General features: G+C 24.9%; 1 protein-coding gene across 1 annotated transcript in view; it reads left to right on the top strand.

Annotated features, from left to right (window-relative positions):
• Positions 1-803: 803 nt before the first annotated feature.
• Positions 804-10,685, top strand: part of LOC129609530 (5-hydroxytryptamine receptor 1-like) — a 31,895-nt gene continuing 22,013 nt past the window's right edge. Inside the window, exon 1 of the mRNA XM_055521495.1 lies at positions 804-851. The gene's annotated coding sequence lies outside the window, so the exon portion shown is untranslated. The remainder of the gene's footprint in view (positions 852-10,685) is intronic.

The following is a 10,685-nucleotide window of genomic DNA, read 5'->3' as shown; positions in this document are numbered from 1 at the left end:
CCAAATCAAAACGAATTCAACAACCTATAGTTATAAGTATATTAAAGTAGTAAAGATGTAGTGTGATGGCACCAAATTTTGCATATCCAGTATTCGATTTTACATTTACCTCAAATTAATTTTATAAAATAAACAATACACCTTGAATTCGATTATGTGCTCACCATATCAGATTTTTGCTATTCTATAATCCATTTCTTTTTCTATGCATGAAATGAACAATTTCTTTCTTTTTATTTTTAACCAAATTTTAAAATTTTATTGATAAAATTGATATAGAGCTTAAAAAATTTTGTAAAAAATAATTGGTCTTTTCAATTTCTTAAGAAAAAAAACCATAAACAATTTTGAATAGTATAACCATTAAAATTCAAGAATCCTTTGAAAATTTAACAAGCAGTATAGTCATAACATAATTATTGGTTTATAACCTCAAAAAACTTATCTGACTATAATAATTTTAAACTGCATAAAATAGACTTACAAGTAACCTAACCAAAAAAAAACCAAATGAATATCTTTTTTCAATGCAGAAAAGTTTTTAAATGATTTTCTAAAGTTCATTAAAAAATTTCACAATTTGAATTTTGAACAACGTGATGCCAGACTTAATAAATCTTGGTCTTTCTTATAGTAAAATAATAAACTATATGAAAATTAAGTAACAAAAAATTTAAACTTACATAACATTCACACTATCTAATGAAAAATCGACAAAGTTGTCGTATATTACAAAAACAAAATTTTACAGGATTTTCATTAAAGTTTACTAAAAATTATTTTACCATTTTTTTTTTCTTTTCAGGGGGTTTTCTTTAATGCCAGCAAAGAGCAGCAAAGAGTACCAAATAGTAAGTACATACTCTTAATAATTTTGGATTTTGAATTCTGTACATTGGACGTTAAAACAAAAAAAAAAGCAATTTTGTAATTTTAATGAATTTTACGACGAAAAAAGGAGAAGAAACTTTTTATAAACTTTTGTTTACTTTTTTGTTCCGTGAAACACTTAAATTTTATGCAAATAAAGTAACAAACATGATTTCTCTTTAAACACGTACGTGTATGTGTACGAAAAATATGTAGAACAAGTCAAATATTCTTATTTATGTATATTTGTCTTATATATATATTTTACTTTTGAATATCCTTGAATATTCATATACAAAAAGAAAGGGATAAGAAAAAAGTATAGAAAAAAAATATTAAAAAAATTGTTAAAAGTTTCTTTATGAATTTTTGATAAAAAAAATGAAAACTTGTTGCGAAATTCAAAAATATTTTTCTTAAAAAATTGAGGTAAATTTTTTGTTTCCTCTTTGCATACAATAAGGAGGTTATGTGATGGTAACAATTATTGCATATCGAGTTTTCGATTGGAACGCGCTTCTCCTTAGTAGGAAAGCGTAAATAAACTATTTTTAAAGGGATGGTCTGTTTTGAGATACATGCACGCACGCATGAAATTTTATATATAAGTTTATTGAGGCTTTGTCATGGATTGATCAAATGGGATATGTCAGGCTTCGGGAACAGGATTTTTCTATCAATAATGGAAATAATCAACCAATTTCCTAAAAATTTAATATTTAAATTTGCGATGTTAAAACAATGAACCTATAAATTTTTTGAAAAGATCAAGACTCGGATGGATGATGGAATTTTTGTGTAGTATTCAGGGTTGATGAAATTTCTTGAAATTTGATGTTTGAGTAATATCAATTTTTTTTCTAGATTTTTTTTATTCACATAAATATAAAAATTGAAAGAGAAAGGAACAGATGCAAATTTGCCCATGCGAATTTTTTAATTTTATAAGCTACATCAGAACTGCGATCCGAATAATAAAATCTCGACTACACTTTCTTTTTCTTTTGATATAATGCCCTTCTTGTTTTAATTTTCCATGGAAAACTTTAATAAACTTCTTAGAAAATGTAGCAAATTCTAAAAACACTAAACAATTTTTATTTAAAAATTGTACTCCAACATGAAAACGCGACATTTTCCTTAGTACATGGACAATTTTCTGTCTGTCCTTTCAAAAATCTTATTAATTTGGTCAGTTATTTACTTAAATTAGTATTATAACGATCACAGTCAAAATTTCTCAAACTATTATATGTCATTTACATATACAGGGTATTTCACAAATAATTTCAAGAACAAATGTTTTTTGATCAATTTTTAGCAAAAAATTGTATGGTTGATGAAGGGTGTAAATAGACTCGTTTTCTAGTTACATCCTATTGAAAAAAATCTGATGTGGTCAGCACATAACCGACCGCATTGTGCATTGTCTAGTTAAGTGAAAGTGTTACAGAATATTATAAAAATGCCTGTTAATTACCTCTTTCCAATTTTTAGGACATTAATAAGCTTATAGTTAACATACCTAGAAAAATGTAAATTTGGCTCTTAGTAGAGTTTCGCTTCGTGCTACCCGAATTCCCAGAAATGCTCGCCAGTTAACCAGAACTCAAATATTAAATTTCAAGAAATTCCATCAATTCCGTAGTAAACGTCCAGTTGCTGACACCTGATTTCTTCCAAAAGTTTGAAGGTTTTGCGGCCGGTCGAGCGAAGCTTATATATGAAATTTCAAGCAAATCGGTTGAATAGTTTCTTTAAAATGATCAAATAGTTTCTTTAAAATGCAGTTCCCGAGGCCTGATATATCCCAAAAGTTGATCGATCCGTGCTATGGGGGAAACTCGATATGCAAAATTTGTTGCCATCACATAACCTACCTATTGTATACACAATACGGTCGGTAAAAAGGGTGCCAGATTTTTTTCTGAATATAATTAAATGCTTATAATCTTTAAAACCTTGCAACATAGAGTCACCATCGGGAACTTATTTTACATAAAATTGATTTCTCTTTATTTTCATTTTGAAAATCATTTGTTTTTGATTCATAATTCATAAACGAAATCATAAATTTATAATGAACTACGAAAAAAGTTCATATGTATATAAAAAAGTTAAATATATGTATGATGTATAAGGTGCGTGTAAATGTGTAGCAATGTTCATATCATTTAAGATTTCTATATAAAAAAAAAAATTTTATAATTAGTATACAAAAATACACGAGCATGCATAAATTGTACAAGTGAGTAGTAGTTGAATGAAATTTTTTATAAATATTTGTTTTTGAAAGTAAATATTGTTATTGTATTTTACATGTACACATATTATATACTATAAAGAAGTTTTAAGGTACACCAAGTAAAATGTTATTTTGACATTCTCATTCTTGGAAAATTTGGAATATTGGTGTTAATACTTTTAGAGCGTGCAACATTTTATTTTGCAATATTGTTCTACTTGAAAAACAAGTTAAGTTCTTGAACCTAATTGAAAGTTTTGTAAGGAAATTGTTCCCAGGTATTTAAGTGATCACTATAGTTATATGTATTGAAACATGTATACATGAATATATGTATATGTGTGCTTATATATGTGTACTAGTGCAGTACAATATTGATATTTAATCTATTTCCTAATTTTCAACAAAAATGACTGAAAATCAGAGTCAATGGGTTTCCCATTTCAATTTCATCGTAAATGTACAAAAAAAAATTTTTTTTTCAATTTAACCCTTTATCCATCTAACTTTAAGAAATATTGTTGTTGCTCTTTAAGAAGTTCTACATATATCAAACCTTTATAAATGATTTGTATATCACTAAAAATGGAAAATCGCTATAATGCATGTGGTGTTCCTGATTGAAGTACAAATAAAATTATCCAATATAAAATTAATGGTAATTGTGCTTAATAAGAAAACTGAATTTAAATATATACAAAATTTAAAATTTAGTACTTTACTTTAAAATTTCGGCAGGAATAAAAAGGATAATAATATGTGCAAAATAAAATTTAATATTAGAATTAAAAAAAAAAAATTTTTTTGGAAAAATGAAATTTATTCCAGACTTTTGAATGGAAAATGATTCGGTTGGAAAGAAGATTAAATATACGTTATAGCCCACATATGACTGATTATTTAGATATCTGAACTACTTTAAACGTAAACTTTGCAATATTTCATTTGCAATGCAAATGGACTTGTACTCACTTTTCCAAGAACCATCCAAGAGTTTTTTGTTTTATCTAAAAACAGAAATATTTCAGGAATAAAATTAAAAGGAAACAAAATTTAAATCAATATTCGGATCTTAATAACTGTTTGTTGTCGTCTCCTACAATGTTTGCCTGTTAATCCCAAAATCCTTTACAATATACAAAAGTCTACACAGACTGCGGTTTTTCATTAAATTTTCATAGATTACATTGCATATCGAAACTGTATCGTCTCTTTCAATATTTAACACTGACGGGTAATGTTTTGTAATAAAATTGAAAATTTCTATATAAATTCATTTTTCATATGCAATTCAATTACAACTGAAGGTTAGAACTTGTATTCAGAATGAAGAATTTGCAAACGGTAGCATAGAAACGTTTTTACATTAAATACACTGAATTTTTTCTTCAATTCTGCAGTTGTATAATTTTAGTCAAGATCTGCACTTGTAGTTGTAACATTGTTTGAAAATTCAAGTTCCAATCCTAAAATATTCAGGGCATACTAAAAATTTTATTATCATATTAATTATTAAGTAAATATATTCAAAATCATCGTTTTAGGAAGTTGTTAATAATAATTACAGCAATTTTTTTGAAGCAGAAATGCTATAATTGTCGAAGAATAATCTGTTACATTATTAAAATTACTTTCATTCATATACCAAAACATTTTGAAGATTGCATACATTTAGGGTGAATCAAAAAAAAAATTTAGAGAAGCTGTAACATAATGCCTGAATTTAAGGGTTAATTGTGTAAGTTAAGAAAAAAATAATTATTTTTTATTTAGGTGTATGAAAAGAAAACTCCCTTTTATTCGGAATACTTCTTTCCATACACCTAAATAAAAACCATTAATGAATTTTTTGAAAAATAATTATATTTTTTAATGGCATGGCATTTTTGGTTAGCTTTCTGCATTTATAGCAATTTAGAAAAGCTTGCAGTTTCGGAAATATAACGTATGCCGAAAATTTAAATTTTACAAATTTTAAAAGGCGATAACGTAAAACTTAACTACAACCTATATATATATATAACTACAACCTTTTGTTTAAAAGAGAAACGATATCAAAAATTTGAAAGCTAACGATTCATTTTAGCAATCATTTAGTCTTTTTAATATTCAATTATTTTGTGTTTTTGTAACAGAAGCCGGTCACAACTTTTTTGCTTTTCCAAAATTTAGAAAATATTTATGTTTTCTATAAAATAAATAATCGAAAATCGGCGTTTTTAGCTTTTTGAGGCTAAAAACGCCAATTTAAAGCTAAAACTTCTTAAAGAGGAAGATGGGTAAAAATTTTCTTTTAGAGAAATAAGTTTCTAGTACAAAGGTGTAGAAGTTTTATTAAGACGTCCAAGGACGGACAAACGGATAAACGGGAGAGCGGACAGAGGGAAACTATCAAGCACTTATTTTAAAAATTTTTTTTTTGGAAAAATATACTAATAATATGCTTACGAAATATATGCTAGGTGTGAAATATAGGCTAGGTTACTCACCCAATACGATGATAACTTAAAGTTTTTTTGATTTAATGCAAATTAATAATTTTAGTTGAATTGTAATACAATAAGTGTTGGGTTTTAAATTCTCAAAAAGAACATAATATTAAATATATATGTGAAACACAATATACACTAAATTAATTTCGTAGGTGAATTTTTCAGAAAAAATATGTCAATGGCAAAGTAACCAATTAACTATATACGGTTTATGAATAAAAAACTTACACTTTCTAAAACTAACATTTTACATTTAATTTCAATTGATATACAAAATTTATTGTATAAAAATATTTTATATAAATAAAATTTCATTATATAATAAATACGTATATAAAAAGGATTAGTTTTGCTCAAAGGCTTTAATTCAAATTGAAAATTATAGTTTCAGTGAGTGTTGAAAAAAAAAAACATAATTAAGTAGCTATGTAAAAAATTCTCATTTCAAATTCATTTACATTGGATTTTAAAATAAAACATAAAAAAAAAATTTTTATATCTACATTTTCTTTGAAAACTTGTGAAAAACATTCATTCTTACTTAATTTAATTAATTAGTTTTAATTTTTACCTCGTTCATTCACATCAAATATTGTAAAAATATGTAAATAAGAACACAACCACATATAATGAATGTATGTGAATGAATATTTAAACTTCTATGTGTGTTGCTTTACAAGAGAATTTTCATAATCAAAGTAATGAGATGTTCTATAAAAAACAAACTCAAACTATAATTAAAAAATATAATTTTATTCATATTTCAACATTTTGGCACTGTAAATTCTTCACATTGTTCATTTTGAAACTTGAATATCAATAAATTATTCATGATATGCATGTATGTATATTAATGTACAAATATATATATCTCCACATACTTTGTAAATTTTAGAGAAGTTTTAATAATATGATTTTAATGCAACAAGTACTCAAAATTTTCTCTGAGCAATCATCATTTTTTAAGGAGTCAGATTGCTTGCAATAAGTGAGTTGATATGATGGCAGTTATTCCAAAATTCGGATGTTGACGAACATAAACTCAAGTATATGTTTTTGATCTGCGTCAAATGTTGAGTCGATTTAACCATGTTTTTTACAGTGATAATTCATAAAAATTAATTGAGCTAAGCTCATCAAATTTTCACAAATGATTTATAATAGTAAATGCTAGTTTCTATTTAAATTGAAAATGATCGAATGATTCGGGTAGCTACTGTACAACTTTAAAATTTATTTGGCTATATCTAAGAAATTATATAGAATCTATAGTATTAGCCTTAGACTATCGTATTATAAGGGCTATTATGTTTGATAAAAGTTGTTCAAATTGCTTGACTGCTTCTAGTAGCTGCAATACAGCTCATTTTTTGCCTTAAACTTTTCACGCTACAGTACGGATATCTTCAAAAAAGAATATGGTAAAATGATATCTATATTCGTTAAAAGTTGTTGAGATGTCATGAGCGCTTGTGACAGCTCAGAAATTATTAAGGGTACAGTTTTAAAATTTTGCACTAGCATAAATATTTATTAGGACAGTTAAATTTGATAAAGGTTGTTGAAATTTTTGGACTGCTTGTGGTAGCTACCATATAACTTCTCAAATTATTTCATCATAACTCAGAAATTATTGAAGTTACAAAGTTGAAATTTTTAACAAAAAAATTTGATAATGTGACCATCATTTTCAATAAAACACTTTTAAATTTACATATAAACATATAAAAAGAAAGAGGTTATACAAAATTGTATGTTTATTATCTCTGGCATTCAAAATTCATTTATTCGTACGAGTATCACAGAGCTTCGGTTAACTATACCCATTCTTGTATTGATTTTATTAATCAGATTGTCATTGTGTAAAGTATAAATTAGTCAATTAAGATCGACTGAAAAATTTTCACTTATTCGAAAATTAAATCTATTTCATTTTAATTTAATCAGAATGCATAGATATTCAATTTTAAATTTAGATTGTTTTCTTTAAAACTACATAATTACGCTTACATATGATAAATATGCGTATTTAATAAATATATATTTGAAGTGACAAAATAATTACCACAAAACTTAATTGGCAATTAGAAATGTGGACATTAACTGTGGTCAAATTTATAAAACTTAAGAAAACCTAAATATGAACTCATTCATGATTTTCTTATATTTAACCTCAATTACATGACATTCTTTGCTTATATTCACAAGTAAAAAACAGTTATTTATATATTGAGTGCTCGTATATTCTATTAACTTTTCGGTGGAATAGGTCAACCGCAATAAAATTGTTTATTTCAAACTTCTTAAACATAATCTTTTATACTTTATTATTGATTTAATGATATACAAATTTCCTAGATTTAAACAAAACCTTCTATATAAAAAATATGTACTAATATATACATAGTTATATAATTGTAGAATTGAGTTCACAATTAATTGATGTATAAGAATACTTATGTCACCACAAAAAGATTATTAGATTTATGAGTATAAACAATCGATTCGTTATATAAATTTTAGCTTGTAATAAATTAAAATATAATAAATCAAATATATTGTTTTAGCACATTTCCTAAAATAATCTTAAAAAAATCTACTAGTTCTAAAATTTTGTTGCTTACGAAATTTCTAAAAGACAAAAATTGAAATCCTCTTTACGTCCTCTCAAAATTCAAATATAATGATGCTTTTTCACAAGTAGTTTAGTGCTTGCTTTTTAAAAACAAATATTTTTCAAGTTTCGTATAGCTGAAAAAATAAGAACATGTTTCTATTACTAAAAATTAAAACCCGTTTGCTGTAACTTGTAGAAGTCAAAATTTTTACACCTTCTATAAACGTAAAAATTTAATTATGATAATTTTGCCGAAAACAGTTTTTTGTTCTACTTTCTTACCTACTTCAGATTATTGAAATAAGCGAGACTTGAATGTCTGGTAAGTCATTTCTTGAAAAAATTTTATAAAAGCCGAAAATTTGACTTGACTTTTCGTTCGTAAATTTCTAATTCTTTAATAACGTAAAGATTTTTGTTATTCCCCTAAAAGTATGCAATAAGAATTTTAAGAGAATATTAAGAGAATAATGTTAATAGCTGGAATATCGCTTTTTAAAATAAAACAGTATTTCTAGTAATGGTTTGTTAGAGAATACGATTGTACATAGATTACTAGCTGAGGGCTAGTTCCGAAGTCCAATATCATCGACTATAATTATAGCTTAGAAAATCTGCTAAAACTAATATACACAAGCTTTTTTCACAAATTTATAATTTTTTGTTTCAAATAACTAGAATATGACAAAATTTACACTTTATTAAAGGCTATTGACTAGACTTTATAAAAGTTGTTTTCTATTTTATTATTAATAATTTAATTTACTATTTAAGTAGTTGTAAGTGATTCCAATAATAAATGAATAACCATTAAATGAAAATATGGACACCTATAAATAATATTATATTTTTGTGTTTGGTTATTATGTTATGCATACAGTCGAATACGTTTATATACGCACATGTGTTTTCTTGGGAAAATATTTTATCTGCATTATTCTATATTATGTCGTGCAATTATCTATTACTTTATTAAAAAAATTAAATTTTTAAGTCAACTTAATGTTAAAGATGACGATGCGTACAATTATAGGGAGGGGGTGTTTTTATACAATTAAATATATTTTTTCGATAGATGGCTCATCATACTTTTTATTGTTTCTTTTTAAAAAAAATCAGAACAAGGATTTATGCTTACGTATAAACAAAAATTTTGTATAAAAAAATGATTAAACTATCATAAATTTTTATGCGCATTATTTTTATCTTGTATTGTTAAATGAGTTGCTGTTAAACTTTACAAAAATAGTGACTTGCATGCTGTAAAAACTGCGTTTAATTAGATTGCGTTCCATATTGCTTCCATACACGAAGAAATTTTATCGAAGCTTTCAATTCTATAAAAGCATTTGTTAATTTGTAGAAATTGAGTCTCTTTCATGATTGTTGAAAAACTGATTTTTTATAATCTAGAAATCGAGAAGAATATGAAGTATTAAAAGAATTATATGTGAAAAAAATATGCTAGGCATAAAAAAAAAAAATTTCTTACATGCGTGTTACCATCAAATGTGTTCAACTGTGTATAATTTTTTTCTTCGTGTATATATGTACATATATATATAAATAAATGTTAATTCATGTTTTGAAAATTATAATATAAAATAAATATATAAAGACATTTTTATTGTAGTTGTCAGACGATAATAATCTCCCCGATAAAATTTAACATAAAAAAGATATTTTTATTTTTTATTTTATTTACTTTTTTGGACTTTTATAACAAATTCCATTTCAATTAAATAATTTTAGTGTTTTATTTTTTTCAACACAATATGATTTGTTTCCTCACCTCCTCAATCCTCTCACATCCCCTCCTCTGAAATTCCCTTTTCTCTTTTTTTCTGTTTTTTTATAACACATTAGTGCCTAGTATCTTTTTACATATTTTTAAGGGTCTAAAGCAATAAATTTTATTTGTGTAACCTTATATATAAAAAACTTACAAGTTTTTTGTAATTTATTTTGAAACACAAAATCTTATATAGGGCATTTTATTGCATAGTCATTATTCAAAATTATACGAGTATAGGCAGTCGTATTACATATTTTAAATTAAATCCTTTTTTCTTCCTTTGAAATTAACTTGAATATTATAGTTAACCTTAGACAAATGGTTATCATTACAATAATATGAAATTATATGTAATTCAAATATAATTTTTTATACTCAACACCATATAAACACTTAATAAATATAATTATATGTTCTTGTTTTTGTTTTTCGAAATTTTCCAAATTTTCTGAATTTAAAATATTATAAAATTAATTGAGTTGACAGGATAATTGAAAAGGAATTTATTTTTTTTTTTTTTGTTTTGTAAATTTTTAAAATTATTTTAAATTAAATTATACAATAAATTATACTTAAATATTTTACATAAATATACAATGTCCTTATATGGGAGTACATTTAGGTATAATTTATTTTTAGGTATAAACGGTATGACTATTTTCTTAT

This window comes from Condylostylus longicornis, unplaced genomic scaffold (genome assembly GCF_029603195.1).
Source record: "Condylostylus longicornis isolate FDR11 unplaced genomic scaffold, ASM2960319v2 ptg000040l, whole genome shotgun sequence".
NCBI lineage: Eukaryota > Metazoa > Arthropoda > Insecta > Diptera > Dolichopodidae > Condylostylus > Condylostylus longicornis.
The sequence above is the reverse complement of the archived record's forward strand: the minus strand, read 5'-3'. Positions and strand labels throughout refer to the sequence as shown.